Source organism: Diabrotica virgifera, chromosome 4 (assembly GCF_917563875.1).
Source record: "Diabrotica virgifera virgifera chromosome 4, PGI_DIABVI_V3a".
NCBI classification, from domain to species: domain Eukaryota; kingdom Metazoa; phylum Arthropoda; class Insecta; order Coleoptera; family Chrysomelidae; genus Diabrotica; species Diabrotica virgifera.
In genome coordinates, this window is record NC_065446.1 from 125,424,213 (window position 1) to 125,438,689 (window position 14,477).

The 14,477-nt window shown below is 31.1% G+C and overlaps 1 protein-coding gene across 2 annotated transcripts in view; it reads left to right on the plus strand.

Annotated features, from left to right (window-relative positions):
- The window catches only part of LOC126883902 (facilitated trehalose transporter Tret1-like), a 257,767-nt gene that overhangs the window by 167,742 nt on the left and 75,548 nt on the right, over positions 1-14,477 (plus strand). The gene's annotated exons all lie outside the window — the stretch shown is intronic.

Sequence of the window (14,477 nt, forward strand, 5' to 3'; positions counted from 1 at the left end):
AGTTTTTAAAAGTGGTAATTATAATTACTAATTTATTACTAAATCCAACTAATTATTTAATGTTTATATCGCTTGTGCTTTATCTAATGTCGAAAGCAACTGTTAGTACACTCTGAAATGAAGCCGGAAAAGCACTTGAAAAATCGAAAAATTACTGGCTGCTATTTTTTAACTGGAATATCTAGGGCAAGTCAATATGGAAGGTGTTTTATCTCGTGGGTATTAAGATTTTTACTGCGTAATGGTTTTTATTAATATTTAAGCAAAAAAAAATTTTTTTTATTCATTTTAGTATTGTGAAAAAAATACGCATTGTAAATGAAAACTGTCAACAAAAGATTTTCTTTAAAATATCTGCTCTATCAAATTTGATTTTCTAAATTAAAAAATGTTTATAGCCAAACAAATTATTGCAAACTAAACCGGAAAGCCATTTTTTAAATTGTTTATAACTATTAAAATAGACAATAAAAAATATTTGAAAGACATTTCACAATGTAAGTTTTTATGTTATGTGCAAAAGCAAAAGATGTGCCCGATCGACCGAGTAGTTTTTAAACAATAATTCTATTTTTCTATGGATGCTATAAAATGTGCAACTTCTCTCACTACTTACATACATTCAAAACGAACAATTTCTCAGGCAGTGAGAAAAGTCGGCCATTGCAGTGAGAAATATTTTTTCTCACGGGTTCACCGCCGGTTTACATACATTATGATCGCCATTTCCATGGTAACATGCACAATACAAATACAATTATTATTTTTGTCAAACAGCTTGTCAAAACTTATCAAAAATTACCTTTTAAGACTGTTCAACTGTGAATTATAATTTTAAATAAATAAAGTATATAAATATTAAGAATATTAAATACCTATGTGTATATATGTGTTTTATTTCAATTTAGGCATATAATATACCTAAAAGCACCTAAATTATTTAATTTTGAAGTTTGAACTCTTGACAAAAACGCATCCATAGAAAAAGTACAGTGTACAACACGAGAGAAAATGACATATTTCTCTCTCGCTTGATTTGCGGCACTCGCCTCGTGCCTCGGCTCGTGCCAACAAACTTCTGCGCTCGTGAGAAATATGTCTTTTTTCTCTCTTGTTGTACAATATACTATTGTCTTTTCATTGAAGAAAAAATCATGTCATTTTTAAATGGCTGTACAGGTGCTTTGTCAATATTAAAAAAAACTGTATTGATCTTATTCTCTTCGTAAATTCTCTAATTTTTGTGTGTTAAGCACATAAATTCAAAATTCATTTTTTATAATTTACTATCAAATATTGAGACAGAATAAAGTAATATTTTCGCCTTGTAAACAAGTAAATTATTATCTTCGCCGTTTTATACTTTAAGAAAACTATGGTCCTTTTCATGAGCATTTTTCAGTGAGTCACAATTGCTAGAAAAAAGGTAATTCCGTAATAATACACATTTATAACATTTATTCTAACATAACATTTTAGTTAAATCTGACAGTTGTAACATTTAATTTGCAATTTGGCATAAAAACAAATCAATTGTGTTTATTGCATTTGTAAAATGGTATTTTCTTTGATTTGTATAGTCTTATAAATTGTACAGATTATATTCGTAGGTAGATATATTATATAATTCGTAAATAATTCTTTTTTTCGATTATAGCGCCATCCATCGACAACTAGAATAAATGTTATAAATGTCTCTAATCACCGACGTTCCTTTTTTTCTGTCACATACAATTTAGTGCGTTAGAAGGGAATCGAAAAACTGTGACGGTCATGAGAAAAAGAATATAAGAAATGTTATGATAAAACACATCTTTTTATTAAAAAATTAAATTTGTACGACCTATGGAACCGCAGATATCTTTTACTTTCTTAATCAGCGCGATTGTTAAAAAACATTAAGAGCTGAAATTCGGACAGTCTATCAATGGATTTTCAATTTTGGTTTAAAATTTATCCAGTTAATAAATGCATAATTAACATTGTAAAAACTTGTTACAAATAGTAAACCAAAGTAAATCGAGCAACTTTTAAACAAATTATAAAAAAAATCTTATTTTTCTTTTTTAATAACTGGGGTTATTTTAAGACAAAAATTATTCTTGTGCTTTTTTCGTAAAATGCTTACTTTAAATAAAATCGCAAATAAACCATTGAAAATATCGAAATAACGCCAATTTTAGCGTTGGTCGAGGTAATTATTCATTAGGTTAAACATCGAAATTAAAAACACTCTTATTTTTCTTTTTTTTTTTTATTTGATATCCAACCTATTGAAAAATGACTTTAAAAACTTGTTGATATTTTTTAATTGTTTATTTGCGTTTTACGCTTAAAGTAAGCATTTTACGAAAAAAATACAAGAATAACTTTCATCGACGAATAATCCACATTACCAAAAAAAGTTTCCTTTTTTAATAATTTGTTTTTTTAATTTTTTTATTGTGTATTTGGATTTTACCCTTGAAGTAAGCATTTTACGAAAAAAATTAAAATAATAAATTTCGGGTTAAAATAACCCGTATTATCAAAAAAGTGATCAGCGGGAAAAGCAATTTTTAATAATTTGTTTAAATATTGTTATAAATAAATAGATTGCCATGGAAAATTTTCGGTAGACTTTTAAACAGAGTTAATTAATATAGTCTTAAACTATTTTAAATGTTTAAAACTTATTGATTAAAACAAGTTTCAGCTTGTGGGTATAAAATTGACCTTTTTTGACAAAAGCCACCTGTCTAAAACGATTGCGCTGTGAATTCATATCTCAAGTGTGAAAAAAAGGTCTCCATTTCTATAAGTCGTACAAACTTTGATTTTTAAGATGTGCCTTTTTATTACCTTTCAGATGGTGTATTTTGTTTTTTTTTGTGAAGGTTAAAACGGGGCAGTTAATTCAATTGTTTATAAGGCGAAAAATATTCATTCTGAATCAATTCTTTCTGAGTAAACAATTAAAAAAAACATAATTTTTTAAAAACATAAACAACTTATGAAACCATTATGAAGAAAATAAGCCCAAAAAGCCCTTCTACATAATAATATATTGACAAAGCACCTGTCTAGCCATTTGAAAATGGCCTGTTCCTCTCAAATGGACCAAGTAGAATTGTTTAAAAACTACTCGACCAATCGGGCTCCTTTTTTACACATATAGTAACTACATAAATAATCCAAGTAATGAAGCTTAAAAAATAGGACAAAACCTCGCAATTTTTACAGAATGAATCGATTTGCTTGAAAATTTGAGAATAAGTAGTAGATAATCCAAGGAACAAAATCTATACGATGCCGAAAGGCGCTTTTACCATGGGGGTGTGTGCCACCCCATCTCGGGGGTGGAATATTTGATAATAAGATTCATTCTAAGCAAAACACGCTCCATACATTTTTTTGATAAAATTAATAGTTTTCGATTTATTAGCTATCGAAAGTTTTATATCGAAAAAATCAATGTTTTTAATTAAGTTTTCTGCTAATAACTCCAAAAGTTTTCGTTTTATCAAAACAACTTTACTGAACAAAAATGTACGTTTTAACAAAATAAACAAAACCGTTTTTTTTATTTTCATTAAGACCAATAGTAATCGAGCTATAGTTATGTTAGTTCTTCTTCGTCAAATGCTAAATATTGTAGTTTCAAAGTCAAAATACGGGAAAACTATGCATTTTTCGGGGAAAACTTAGTCAAACGAATGTAAAGTATTAAAAAATAGCTATCCCAGAAATAAAAAAAAAGTCTTTAGCTCAAAAATTAAGTGACTTATAACGAAAATATTGTCAGTCCCATTTTTTTTCAGCAAAAAGGTTATCGGAAACAACCTCCTAATCACCACCTTAATTAAGATTAGTCATTGACCTTATTTTTTTTTACTTATATATTATTAATTGGTTCTACAAATTTGACCGGCTTAGAATGATTAGTTTAAAAAAAATTGAGTTAAAAGCGAGTAACAAATTTTTGGAGTTTGGTAAAAAATGCCTTTTACTCACAATCGGTTAGTAATTTATGGATTTCTAACCTTTGAAGTAATCAGGAAGCGACTTATTACTTACTTTACTTTCCCAGCTAGCCGGGAAAGTACTTTATTCTTCATAAAGTGCTCTGCATAGTCTAAAACCTAAGATGCAATTATCAGATATCAAATTTTGTCAACAGTATACGAGGTATGTCAAAAAATATAAATTTCGCTCAAGAGCAAACTACCTTTATATTTCAAAATATCAAAAAATTTTATTATGAAAAGTTATTTGTAATTAAAAACCATATTCAAATATGCAATAACAGCCTTCTACTTGAAAAATAAATTTCTGAAATTTTCCTAAATTACCGACTCCGATCATTTTGATTTATTAGACATGTAATAACTCTTTTATTAATGATTTTAGGAAAAAAAGTTATTCTTCATAAAAATCTATGCATGGTCTAAACCTCAAGATGCATCCATCAGTTACCCAAGTTTGTTAATTTTATACGAGGTGTGTCAAATAATATGAATTTAGAAAGAATTTAGAATTTAGAAAGAATTTCTAAATTCATATTATTTGACACACCTCGTATAAAATTAACAAACTTGAATAACTGATGGTTGCGTCTTAAGGTTTAGACCATGCACAGATTTTTATGAAGAACAACTTTTTTTGCTAAAATTATTAATAAAATAGTTATTACATGTCTAATAAATAAAAATTATGTTCGGAATCGGTAATTTAGAAAAATTTCAGAATTTTTTTTTCAAGTAGAAGGCTGTTATTGCATATTGGTTTTTAATTACAAATAACTTTTCATGATAAAATTTTTTGATATTTTGAAATATAAAGGTCTTTCGCTCTTGAGCGAAATTTATATTTTTTGACATACCTCGTATACTGTTGGCAAAATTTGATATCTGACGATTGCATCTTAGGTTTTAGACTATGCAGAGCACTTTATAAAGAATGAGTTTTTTTTTCGTAAAATTGATATTAAAAAAGTTTCCCATATGGTTCCAAGTTACGCAGACACCCTGTATATATGTACCATTTACTGTATAGTTCATAGGTGTTTTCATACCTCTCCCTGCTTTTTTCAGGAATTATTCCTTCAGTAGCTCTCTCTGCAGCTACCCGCAGTTCTGGTGGCGTACATTCAAATTCACTATCAGACATTTTTGTAAAATAAACACAATTTGATTATAATATGTACAATTAATGGCTTCGTGTATCGCCTAAATGTCAGATTCAACAAACTTGTTTTGTTACCTAGCAACGATCTCACAGGTTACTTAAAATAATTCATCTTATCACATAATGAAAATGGATACAGATATTTGAAACGAAATTATTATTGGTAGATTGTGAGTAATAGAAATCCATAAACTACTAACCGATTGTGAGTAAAATAGTATACAAACCTCGCGGGAACTCATTCTAGCCTCGCGTCTGTAGTTTACCTCGGTGCATCGCACCTCGGTAAACTACCTTGCCGCTCGGCTGAAATAGAGTACTTTCCCGCTAGGTATGTAATATACTATTACTTCAGAATAGAAAGATTAGCATCAGAGATACAAAAAAATGTTTTTATATGAAATTGTAGCTTATTCAATTTACAAGAACTTGATTTGCAAACATTTTTTCTACGGCAAAAATTGAGTGAGCTATTGACAATTCAAACTTGTAATAACATGCAAAAACCACCTTCAGCGACCCTTTCAAAGTCACCACTTTTTGTGACTGAGGATTTTGAAAATATTTAATATTAATGGCCTTACACATCTCGTAAAAACCTACAAAATTCTTTTTACCAGACTTTCTAAAATAAAAAATAAAAAGTTACGTTTAAAAAATAAATATATTTTTTTGAAAAAAAAAACAAGGATAAATCCCATTGGAAACATAATAATGTAAGTTAGCGGTGTGTTTACTCATTGTTCTTATTTATTCTTCTTTATTTATGTATTATTAATAGATTCTAGAAGTTTGACTGGCTTAAAATGATAAGGTTTATAAAACACTGGAGTTAAAAGCAAATAACGAATTTTTGTAGTTTTGTAGAAAATGTCATTTCCTTCAGAATAGAAAGATTAGCATCAGATATACGAAAAAATGTTTAAATATGAAATTGTAGGTTATCAAATTCCCAAAAACGTGGTTTGAAAAAAAATTTTTTACGGCAAAAATTGAGTGAATCGTAAATGAGTTTATCGAAAAACATTGATTTTTTCGATATAAAACTAACACTTTCGATAGCGAATAAATCGAAAACTATTAATTTTATCAAAAAAGTGTATGAAACATTTTTTGCTTAGAATGAATGTTTTTATTAACTTTTGCGGTCAAAATATAATAAAAAATTTCCACCCCCAAGATGGGGTGGCAACCACCCCCACGGTAAAAGCGCCTTTCGGCATCATATAGATATTTATCCTTGGACTATCGACTACTTAATTTCAAATTTTCAAGAAAATCGATCTATTCTGTAAAAATTTCGAGGTGAAAAGCTACGGTTCCTGGACTAAAAACTCATATTGTGAAATATGTTTAATAGTTATTTATGACATAAGTGTTAAAAGTACACGTTTAAGGCACGCATGTGAAAGGCACATGAGTGCCTTAAAAATGTACTTTTTAACACGCATATCATACAATATTTGTTCTACAAACCTTATTACAGGACAATATCTACAAAAACTTTTATTTGAACTTGACTGACAATCCATTTTTATATTTTTTTGACATTACATCAAAAATTGCCTATACGGCCAATACGAACTGCAGTGCCATAAAAATTTTAAAGCACTAGTGCCTTAAAGTAGCATTTTTAACGCTCCTATGAAGTGCTAAAAATTGCATTTTTAACACGGTTGTAGAAAAAATATTTTATTGTTTATTTTAATAATTATAAACAATTGAACAAATGCTTATTTTCGCATTTAATTTGCATTATCTTTTTGTTTAAAAACATTTTTTAATTTAAAAAATCTAATTTTCAAGAGCAAGTTTTTAATTTTCAAGTATGTATTCTCTGCACCGTTTCCATCTACAATGTGTAGTTTTTCACAATATTGAAGTGAATACAAAAAGTCGGTTTTTTGCAACTGTTAGTTATTATTGTATAAATTGAGAATTTTTATTTTTTTTTTTTTTTTTTTTGTTACTAAATGTCCGTCTTCTCCTTCTTTATTCTAGAGCTTAATCATTCACCGATTGTCCTAAAAATTAAAATTCACTTGATCTTTGCGAAGGGTGTCCTACGTTTCTTCTTTCTTTTGGTTTGTATGTGTAATTTAGTGTTTGTGTGATTTTCATTTATTCAGTTTATACAGATTTGGGATGAAATATGGAACGAAGTAAATATCTTTGAAGTGGAAAATATCAGTGTGACTGGATCGAAGACGTCCTGAAGATTTGTGATCCATTTGGATGAAATAATTTTTTTTTAAAATAAATTATATCTAGTCCATTGAAATGTTAGGCCATACCTTGCATTTGTCAGAGGAGTCAATTTTATTTTTTTTTAATGTGTAGGGGTATCAGTAGAAGCTTAAATTCAAGTTTTAGGGGTCACCACCCTTGTCCCCCGGCCGCCATCTTGGAAAAGGGGTGCAAAAGAGTTTCGTGCTATATCTCGTAAACTACCAACCCCACGGAAAATCTAATAAAACATATAATGTAGCAAATTAAATTTTCTACAATTTTGTTTCTATTACATTTTATCGTCAAGTGACTAACAAAAAAGATATAAACAAAAATAAGTAAAAATTTTTTAACAAGTTTCCTTTTGGAAGTTATAACTTTTGTTCAATTCATATTACAATAAAATAACGTTATAGCAATTTTATAGAGGGTTTTTCAGCGAACAGTTTTTACTATAAAGGTGTTTAATTCTATTTATTTATCTACGTTTTACAGCGCTCCAAACTTGACCAGATTCTCGAATGCTCATAGGGATATAATAAAAACAAAACGGTAGGCTTACTTTTTTATCTTAATATTTTTTTATTCACACATTTTATTATGAATTTAACATTCCTATGCTATTAATAATCTATTTTTGACCTTTCTCACCACTATAAAACTTAGAACCCTAAGCATATTTATATAGAAAAGTCCCAAAAAGTTGTTTGAGGACAAATTCGCCGGTCCAGAAGAAGAATGATAACCGCAAAATGCAAAATTCTTCAGAAGAGCAAAAATAAACGATTTTTAAATATTTAACATAATGATTAGGTAAATGAAGAGTATTCGTCCTGGAGCATCGGTATGGCGTTTATGTTTTGACAACGACGGTTTTTGTTTTCATTGATATTATTTCGAATTTCATTATCTTAATTTAATCGCCCTATTTTCAACCCTATCTACAGTTGCATCATTATGCATCTGAGATAATGTCTAACATAGCGCGTATTTCAGTAACGACGCAACTACTCTATAGTGGCTCAGCACATTTTTACAGTTCGGTCTTTTTGTATCATCTTTACATAGTATTTTAGAAGTTAATTGCGCAATAAACAGGAATTGACAAAATTTGCAGTTACATCATTTTTCTTCCGTACCGGACTAAATATCTGCCTGCTATTACTTTTATTATTATAATTTATCCCAGATGGCACAGTCGGTCCCCGTCTACTTAACTTATTCTTATAGTTGTGCTACTTATTGGGCCACGTGCAGTCTTATTAAAATTTGTGAAAAGTATTTTGAGTTTTATAGATAATACTATTGAGAATCTTGTGGGTAAAATTTATATTTTTGTGATTAGATAAGCATTTTGTGTTTTTTGTAAGAGCAAATCATGAGTGGTGGTTATTTTATTTCTAAGAAACCTCTAGGGAAAATTATTTGTCAGTGGGAAAGTCGAGGCATCTTTACTCACTGTTGTCGACGAATGTTTTTCGTCTCTTTATATGGTGGAAATAAAGACGATTCTCTGGAAACCCTGAGATACAAACGATTCGCTAAAACAGGGACAAAAAATGCATTTAATCCCTTTACACTTCCTTCGACACAAGATGCAGCCCGTTTCCACAGACTCCGAGTGTATCACCAGATTCAGTCATGGCTCGGTAAACATTGTGATCCAGAAAATTGGGGTTGGAAAAAGCATGGAAAATTTTGGATACCAATCCAAACTTCCAAGCCTCCAGTACCCCCGGTACTGGAGGTGCATGTGGTTGCCGAAAAGCAGACCTCAAATGTTCAGCGGTGTGCCTCTATTGTGGTGGTGAAAGTTGCAGCAACACCGTGGACATCTTAACATTAATTATTGAAGAAAATTAATTGGTAGATGAATTACCGACCATGACGACAACTCTAACTCTCATTATACCACAAAAATTCACCTCGGATACTGATTCAGATCTTGACTCGCAGTCTGGACCGTCGAAAAAGATGAAAAAATAATAACTATGATAGATCTTCTTCAACATATAATAATATATAATATTATTTTGTCTAGAAATTGTCCGTGGATTAGACCTATTGGGGATACCACACAAAAAACGCGCCTCCCGCCTCTACCTCATAGGTGGCCGGGAAAAGGGTCAAAAATAGCTTAATAACAGCATAGGAGTGTTAAAATCATAATAAATAAATATATAGATAGAAAAGTAAGCCCAAGGTTTTGTTTTTATTGTATTCCTATGAGAATTCGAGAATCTGGTCAAGTTTGGAGCGCTGTAAAACCTAGATAAATAAATAAAATTAAACAACTTTATAGTGGAAATTTTTCGTTGAAAAATGCTCTATAAAATCGCTATGATGTTATTTTCTTGTAAAATGAACGGAAAAAAGTTATAACCTCCAACAGAAACTTCTTACAAAATTTTCTCTTATTTTTGTTTATAACTTTTTTGTTGGTCACTTTACGAAAAAAAGTAATAGACACAAAATTGTATAAAATTTAATTTTCTACATTTCATGTGTAAATAAATTTTCTGTATGGTTGCTAATTTAGGAGATACAGCGCGAAAGCCCTTTGCACCCATTTTTCCAATATGGCGGTCGGGGAACAAGGGCGGCGACCCCAAAAACTTGAACATAAGCTTTTACTGAACCCCCCTATACATAAAAAAAATTGACTCCCCTAAGAAATGCAACCCTAAATGTAACATTTCAATGGACTGATCATGATACATTCGAAGTTTGTTTACTTCTTTGTAAGTTTGTTTAAACTGTGGTATATAGCAAACTCCTAGGGTTTTCCCTTTTCATTTTTAAACTCTAAATACTTTTCCAAACACATATTATAGCAGTCAGTTCAGCAATCCGGTTCTGTTAATATTCTTACGTCTTCGACTTGTATGTGCGTTTCTTGTTTTGTTGTAAATAATATATAATTGACTTGCTGTTTCTCGTTGGTGGGACTCAGGTATATTTATGTGTATTTTTTGATGGTAGATTCCGTTTATAATTTTCAGGGAGTGGTGTTCGCAGAATTTAATTTTAACAGCACAAGTTCTGTGTGGCTATTTATATTTTCAATAAGTTTTGATAGTATTTCGTAGGCTATCTGTTTATCTATGCTGATCCACTTTCTGATGGCGCATAAATTCCAATGATTTCTAAGTAGTGCCCTTTCCACATGTCCCCTTATACCCGAATACTAGACCTCTATTCTAATAGGTAATTCTCCCATTAATTTGTTCACAGCTTTTCTGGCTTTCGTTTAAGGCTTTTTTATTAATATTATTAACCTTGTTTGTACTCTCTGGTTTTTCTATACTCATCTACAAATATGTATAAATCCTTCCATGTCGTCACTACCTTGGCCTCTGTAATTCCATGTGATATCTGATTTTATTTGTTTTACTTCTGTTATAACTCCGTTTGGTTTAGTTCTTTACCCTTGAATATACCATGTATTTAGATTCAAATTCCTTGTTCATTTTTTGCAAGCTGTTTCCAAAAACAATTATATTAATACACAGCTTAACCCTTTGTTTATTTTGTTGTATATGTCTGTGATTAAGTCAGGAGCAGCAGACACCGTACTTGAATTAAATCTAAAACTATACTTATGGTAGTGGAGCCCAAGCGGGGTTTTTGCAGTTACTCGAGCGCGTCAGGTTATCACATGGGGAGAAACCTTGTACCCTGTAAATGTGCCTCTACAATATATTAGCTCTTAATACAGGGGTTCGTTAAGGGGGGGCCGAAAACAAAATATATCCTTATAATAACTCGAAATCGTCAGATTAAGATAAGCTAAGTTAAGTACATGCAAAAGAGTGTACATTTAAAAAACCTGATTGAACGGGGCGGCGTAAATCCCTGGTTTCCTCGAAAGCGGTACCGGAGAATTGCGGCAGCCATGTTGCGGCGAATGACGTCATAAAAAACTGTAGTACTCAGAAAAAATAGCAGTGGTTTTCAAGGATGCGTTGGAAACCACCGCTTGCTGAGTTTACACATTTCATTGCCGCAGTGAAGAACCCTGAATTTTTCACCGCAATCTGATGTCATTAATCGCAGTGTTGCGGTCGCAGTTTGTCGCTGTCGCTTTCGAGGAAAACAGGGCTTAAGAAAATGGGTAAGTCACAATCACAAAAAAAGCGAATATTTCGCGAAATTAACGTCACATCGAAAAACTAAATAATACATGTTCAAAATTTTTCACAAATCTATCGAATAATACCAAACACGGAGAGGGGTGGGATGTAAATTTAAAATTTTGAATACGAATCCCGCGATATTTCGCGAAATGAACATCAGATCGGAAAACAGCAAAATACGCGTATTCAATATTTTTGAAAAATCTATCGAATAGCACCAAACACGACCCCCACGGAGGTGGGGTGAGGGGTTACTTTAAAATCTTAAATAGGAGCCTCCATTTTTATTGCAGATTTGGATTATCTATATAAAAATAAGCAGCTTTTATTCGAAACATTTTTTCGAATTATGGATACATAGCGCTATAAACGAAAAAAAAGACGATTATTGTAAATGGAAAATTGAATTAAAAAATGGAAAGTCCCCCACTTTATGTGAAGAACTTTTACTCAACTTTTTTGGTTTTAGAACCTACTCTTCACAACCTAATAGGTCTCCATAACGCTCGAGTAACTGCAAATTTAGCATACTTTCCTTCCCGTACTATTAGTGTGAAACCAGCAAATAAATAGAATTGTATAATTTGGTAATTTACACATGATTCCAAGATTTTGACGTGACTGTTAAAAGGTATATTAGGCGATAACTTCCAAGGTAATAAATATCTTGTTTCGTATTTTAAACAACTTAAGTTTTATACAGCCCGAGAACAAAGTTTAGCTTACTTTACTCTGGATATCGCGGAGGGGACCTTCTGGTTTCTCCCCTTTCAAGCCGTCTTCAAGGAAAATTGTCATTTAAATGTGTATTTCCTAAAAAGTTGTGATGTACTGGAGCGCCGTTATGTAATGTCCACATTTTCTGACCCGTTTCAACGATACTGCTTCCAATAATTAATTATATAGTCCAGAAAGCCACTGCGCATCCGCTAGGAAAAATATTCTAATTCGGATTTTTTGCACAGTCTTTCTCAAAAAGGACTCCTTTTAACAAATTTGCATGTTGCCAGGACCAAAAGGTGGTCAAAAATTTTTTAAACGTTTTTTTTGTTTTTTTCCTAAAATTATTTTTTTTTTGCGTCGAACAAAGTTTTTTTAGGTTTTTTGGATCATTCCAAACACAAAAGGTCTTTAGTGACTTTTCTCTAAAAATGATAGTTTTTGACATATAAGCGATTGAAAATTGAAAAATTGCGAAATTGGCCATTTTTAACCATCAAAACTATGTGAAAAACTGAAAATTTGAATGTTGCCAAGGTAGGCAGATATTCTTTAAACATCGATTGATGAAATCCCGAAGAGTTTTTTGCAATATAGTATTCAAAACTCCTTTGTTTTTAATTTCTAATCACGCGTGCGCGACACTATTTTCCACCGTTGCATGTGTATACAGTATGGTGCAAATGAAAGGGATAAATTCGTTATTTAGTAAACCGGCTACTTTAAGAAAAAAACCCGAAACAGGTCGATTTTTATTTTTAAATTATGATATTGTGGCATGTATGGTATACTAGTGATGTCATCCGTCTGGGCGTGATGACGTAATCGATTATTTTTTTAAATGAGAATAGGGGTCGTGTGGTAGCTCACTTGAAAGGTTCTTCAATTCTCTATTCAGTAATGTAAACATTTACATAATTATTTATACAGGGTGTCCAAAAATGTTTTATTAAATTAAATTATTTGACAAAAAAAGAAGTAGAAGGACACCCTGTATAAATAATTATATAACTGTTTATATTACTGAATAGAGAATTGAAGAACCTTTCAAATGAGCTAGCACACGACCCCTATTCTCATTTAAAAAATCATCGATTACGTCATCACACCCAGATGGATGAAGTCACTAGTATACCATATATGCCGTAATATCGTAGCTTAAAAGTACAAATCGACCTGTTTCGGGATTTTTCCTTAAGGTCGCCGGTTTACGAAATAACGAATTTATTCCTTTCATTTGCACCATACTGTCGGTGGAAAATAGTGTCGCGCAGGCTTGATTATCAATTAAAAAACAAAGGAGTTTTGAATATTGTATTGCAAAAAACTTTTCGGGATTTCATGAATCGATATTTAAAGAATATCTGTCTGCCTTGGCAACATTCAAATTTTAAGTTTTTCACATAGTTTTTGAGGGTTAAAAATGGCCGATTTCGCAATTTTTCAATTTTTAATCGCTTATAGATATGTCAAAAACTATCATTTTTAGAGAAAAGTCACTAAAGACCTTTTCTGTTTGGAATGATCCAAAAAACCTAAAAAAACTATTTCCATCAAAAAAAATAATTTTAGGAAAAAAACAAAAAAAAAACGTTTAAAAAATTTTTGACCACCTTTTGGTCCTGGCAACATGCAAATTTGTTAAAAGGAGCCCTTTTTGAGTAAGATTGTGCAAAAAATCCGAATTAGAATATTTTTCCTAGCGGATGCGCAGTGGCTTTCTGGACTAATAGCAATTCGTTGTCAAAGTTATGTAGCTAAATTTTTCTATTTAGATAATGCTCGCAAAAATAGAGTCCGATGAAATTTCGAAGAATTCTAACCGAAACACATCCAGCGATAATCTCTTGTTTGACTATACCTAATTTGATTGTGATTAGGATTAGAAGTTGTGTTAAAATGGAAATTATGTCCGTCCTGAATTTGTTTCTTCACCCACCGACAAAATACTACTCTTTGAAGTCATCCTCGTTAAGCTCTCGATGCAATTGGATATGACATGGATGCATCTCTTTTTTTTTAATTCTCCGTACACTTCTACCACTAATTTTAAAAGCATTTCTAATATGCGGATTTGCGTTGACATTAAGGATTAGATTTAATTTATTATCTTTATTTGCAATAGTTACTTACAATGGTCGATCTCGCAATCTACGTGTACAACAGTCCAGGTCCAGTGGAACCGTTCTTCGCTTCTTGTTTGTCGTCTATCGGGGAATTTCTGAA